This window comes from Populus euphratica, unplaced genomic scaffold, assembly GCF_000495115.2.
Source record: "Populus euphratica unplaced genomic scaffold, PopEup_1.0 scaffold174.1, whole genome shotgun sequence".
Classification (NCBI taxonomy): domain Eukaryota; kingdom Viridiplantae; phylum Streptophyta; class Magnoliopsida; order Malpighiales; family Salicaceae; genus Populus; species Populus euphratica.
This window is the reverse complement of record NW_011499935.1, coordinates 30,591-36,050: the sequence shown is the minus strand read 5'-3', so window position 1 is coordinate 36,050 and position 5,460 is coordinate 30,591.

Here is a 5,460-nt window from a genome sequence, read left to right as displayed (position 1 = left end):
CTTTTTATAAGCGTGTTTTTGGTTTCAAAGCTTGACTAAATTGTGAGCCTGTTATTCACCTTTCATGACACATTTGTAAAAGTTTAAAACTAATAATGATTAAGGATAAGCTTATGAAATAGTTTGATAATACATTAGAAAATATAGATACTCCATTTTACTATTCTTATATTGCTTGAATGCTTGCTACTGTCGATTTTGTGTTCGGTATTTTTATGCCCTATTATTATCATATTTATATTTTCAATACTTTTAGTTTCAATTTAAACTATTTTTCCTACGAGTTAAGTATAGTCACAATCCAACCAAGGTAGATATTTTGAAAAATCTATACATTCCCAAGTTGAGTCACTTCAAAATTTTGTTTTTAAGTTGTTTTCTCTTTCTTTTCAAAGTTTAGGTGCCAAAATATAATAAATATTTTTATTTTGCATTTACTTTGTTCTTAGTCATTTGTATGTTGTTCCAACATGATGCTTCTATTCCAAGTATGTTCAAACAATATTGTGTATGTTCAAACAATATTGTTTTATCAATTTGTTTTGTTTATGAAACATAAAAAGCTTTAAAATCAGTCTCCTAATACATATGGGTTGTGGAACTAGTTTGCAAGGCCCATTGAGTTTGACCCATATTAAAAGCTCATTTGATAGATATTTTATATTTTAAAAATTAATGAGCCCATTTTAGTTTTGCTTAAAATTTTATACATTAAATGGCTAGGTTATTCACTTTAAGTGTCTAAAGTAAATGGACTTTATATAGGTCATTGCCTTAGACATCAAAGAAGAGTAATAATTAATGTTTTGTTTTTCTATAAAGGAAAAACTCTAAAAGATAAAGTCTGTTTTGTTATTTATTTTTAGAGTTTAAGAAACATGAATTCTACATAGCCATGGCCTTCCACCCTGAAAGGGGCAATTCCTTTTCCTTTTCTTTTTAAAGAAATAAATAAACATCTAATTTTAATATTCATCAAAATAGAAGTATTGGTTTGTAAAACAAGATTTTTATGTATTTTTAACGAAGAAAAGGAATAAGAAGGTCCACTAATAATTGTTATGAGAGGAAACCTAAATAATAGTTTTAAATTAAAGATGGATGTTAAATAACTCATGTAAGTGGCAAATGAATCCTAAAAAGGGTTATTGTCAAGATTAAAGTTCAATAAAGAATTTCAAAATTATTACTAGATTCTCTTGAAAGAACTGAGACATAACAACCTCATATATTATGAGTGAAATTTAAATGTTATATGGAATAGATGAACCTTATCAAGGTATTATATATATACCTTTCTTAGGATTTGAATTTGATTTGGTGAGCTTAACATAAATCCATTAATTATTCATTGATATGGTTTAAACCAATTTCAAAGTTGTCCATTCATTGGGTGTTTAAAGGATAACAACTAAAAATGAAAAAAAAAATCTAAATCTTAAAACAATTAGGCTTGAATCATCCATTAAGGTTTAACTCATTGAAACAAAATCATTATATTCCATATAAATAGATCAGTGATAGATTATGCATAATAAATTATTAAAAATAAAAAATAAGATTATCAATGCAACTTGTATTATGTAACTTATTTTAATATAATAGTATTTTTTTTGTATAATCCGTTGTTTATTTTAAAATTTTATAAATGAATTAGAGTTTTTTTTATAGCAATTATATAATATTAAATGACAAACACTTCATAAATACTAGTTAATGACCTTTCCCACCTTTAAGATAAAAATCGTTTTCTCATCATTGAAAAAAAAGGTATGATGATATCAGGTGCAAGAATATACAAAGTTGTTAAAACTAGGATAAGATTGAGTTGTTCTAAAACAAACTTGATACCCTAAGCATTGACTTGCAAGACACATAACAGGTTGGAAGCTATTTTGAAATGACTTTCTTTTTTTTTTGGTCCTTTGATTGTGTGGAGGAAGAGGAATCGAGACTCGAGACTGATTACCAAAACTTGTAAACCCCCCTGATTTTGATTGTAAATGATTTTTTTTTTTTTGTAGATGCATGATTATTCTTAATATTTTTTTGGTACATGATCGTGCAGTTATTACTATTTATTTATGTTCACTAGATAGTATGTTTATTTTAAAAGTTGTGATTGGGATTGAAAACAATTTAAATTTAATTAATCATAAAACTTAATTATAAAAACTAATTGTTCTTATTTTTTCAAGCTTTTTTGTGGGTTTCATACATAAAACTCAACTTTAATCTCAAAAACAAACACCCACGCTTCCTTGATATTTCCAGGTTGATTATGGAGAGCCATTAATTTATTTATTTTTTTGAAAATTGTTACTTCCTAAATTATTACATAGAAACAAAAAACACCAACATATATAGCAGAATGTTTCTAGCAGTCTAAGGCCAATGTATGTTTTTTCAATATTTAGATTTATATTAATAAGAAATATCTAGATTCTTTTTACTCTAAATCGATATCATTCAAAAGCGAGGCAAGGAGGAGTTGACAAACAAAACTGCGGGTTCTGCTTTGTTTTGCATTTTATGTGCATGTTCAAAGACGACAGGCACACAAAGCTAGCGAAGTAATGGATGTTTGCCCTCTCGCAACTCCAATTAACAGCAGGCAAGTTGCACACAAATCTAGACGACACAACATTCATAAGCCACTATAGTTTGCCACTCAAGTATGAAACAATTCTATTTAATAATTTAAATTATTAAATAAAATTTTAATATATTATTTAAAAAAAATAAAAATTTTAAATTTATATAAATTTATATTATTTTTAAATATATTATTTTAAAAAAATAAAAATTTTAAATTTATATAAGTTCATGTTATTTTATACTTATTTTTTTAAATTAATAAAAATAAAAAATTTTAAATTTATAATTATTTAGTCATTAAAATTATAATATCATATTAATAAATTAATTTAATCTAAAAATTTAAATTATTAAATAAAATTTAAAAATATAATTTATATTATTTTTTAATATAATAATACTATTATAATAAAAAAAATAAAAGCAATCCAGTCAAAGCTATTAAAAAGAATCATTATATATATATATATCGATTAATTTTATAGTTTTTAATATTAATAACTATATAAAATTTTAATAATCTTAAAATTTATAATATTTTAACTGATAATTTTTAAAAAATCACTATATGTTTTTAGGGTTATTTTTTGTAATATATAATGACGGATATATTGATTGAGGAGAAGAATTAAAATGTGTAATAATTGATCACATGATGAAAGGGACAACCATGTCCAGCTAGTACGTGTGATGAAGTGACATGAGGGCATCACTCCTTCATGACAAAACTCTTACTTACTGAGTAAATGTCCAATCACTAAATTTTCCTCAACTCTGCATAAGGAAACAAAAGTTGACCGCTCAACTCCCATAACTAAACAACAACAACACATGTATTACACATTTCCTTAAGAATCTTTGCTTCCAAGGCTTGCTCTTTGATTGATTTCACTCAAAATCGCCAGGATTGTCCTTTTCAAGGGCTCTACACTCATAACATTATCTCTGTACTTTGTGTTGTAATTATGAATTCGATAGCCATCCAAGTCCTTAGATGGCAGCATTGGTAGATGTTAAATGTTGTGCTGCCCTACTTTGTTTTTGAGGATTATTTTAATTTTCATCGAGAGATTTTAATTTTTTCTTGGTTTTATAGGATTTGGAGAAATTTAATTTAGAATTTAACAAATGATAGGAGGACTTTTGTACCAATTTTTACACATTTAACCTAAATTTATTTGTTTAATGAAAGGATTACTTATGGTTTGGATCTCAATCACTAGTTTAAAAAGGAGTGTATATATGCTCAAAATATAAAAATGATCTTTGGTCTCGTTTGATCTTATAAATTTGAAATTAACTTATGTTTTGAACTCTTTCCTAATAGATATGTGCATGTAAGCACCGGCTGTTTAATTTAAAATGAACCTATATTAAATTTTGGTTAATCCCTTCAAGCTTATTTGTTTTAAATTATTTTTAAAGTATTTTTGGGTTAATGTCAAAAATAAATGTTGAAAAATAAAAAAGAAAAATACTATAAATAAAAATCATTACTGCCAACCTTGTAGCTAATAATTGACAATGGCAACTAGTGATGTAGCGAAAGTTGCAGGAATAATCACATGGATGCAGCTTAAGACAGAAAAGGATACTGCCCCATAAGGTCGAGAGACCACTAGCTAGCATCTTGTTTTTTACTCTGCCTTTTCAGTGTTGGTGGGCTTCAAAGAATCATCTGGGTTCTCAGTAGCAGAGCAAACAAAGTGGATTGCGCCAAATTTAGACATTCACACTCCTTTTGCCACCCGAGCAAATGTCGCCTCAAGCATGTGTCAAAATTATCAATGAGTTGTATTATATCATGATTTTTGTTTTATTGATAAATGTAAAGATGTTATTTAAATTTAATAAAATAAAAAATATATATATGAATTGATAAATTATATAAAAGAGATGTCAATTCTAATTATAATTCTTAAATGAAAACTAATTTTTCTTTTTCAAAACAAAAACGACTGAATATAGAAATATACATATATTCCACCCTAACTTTTGATATAACTCCTTTTAATTTATGCATTTTTTTTATTTGAGAGTGTATTTTTTTTATCAAGAACAAATGATTTTTATTTTTAAAAACACATCATGCAAATAAATTTTATTTATATCAAATATGTGATAACAAAATAAATATAAAGTATAATAATCTCTTTTATTCATTATAATAATACACAATAATTTTAAAAAAACTACTATTTAAAAATATAAACTAGAAAATTTAAAAAATCAGAGAGAGTGTATTAGTTGAAATTTAAATAAAAATAAGGAGGTATTAATTATTTCTTTTTATAAAAAAATAAGGAGGCATTTTTGTTTTTATTTTTTTTCCTTTGTCTTTTGAACTAGTCTACAAGTTATTTGCTATGTTGTTGCTCAAAATTCAGTCATTACTATGATTGACTTAAAAAATTAATGGGGAGGGTTTGGTTTAATAATCTATTTTTTAACTTATTTTTATCTAAAACATTATAAAAATCTATATAAGCTACTTAACAACTAAAATCGCTTAAAAAAACAAAAATCAATCAAATTAAAAAAAATCAAAACCAAAATCAATCTAATTTTTCCACCATATTTAGATGAAGCTCATTGAAACTTTTTTTTGTGGTTTTGTTTTTTATGGTCTTGTTATTACAGCTAATTGACAACCTAACGAGTTTATCTCTCATATTCCAAATACAGGAATTATAAAATAAATAAAATAATATTTTTGAATAATAACAAAAATCATAAAAACTTAGTTGATTGATTATTATTTTTATGTTTTTTTTATAGGCTTACATGGCTTATCGGTGATTTATTCATTATATATTTTGATAGCCTGAATCTTAGATTGTTTGAACAAAGAGAAGAGAAAAG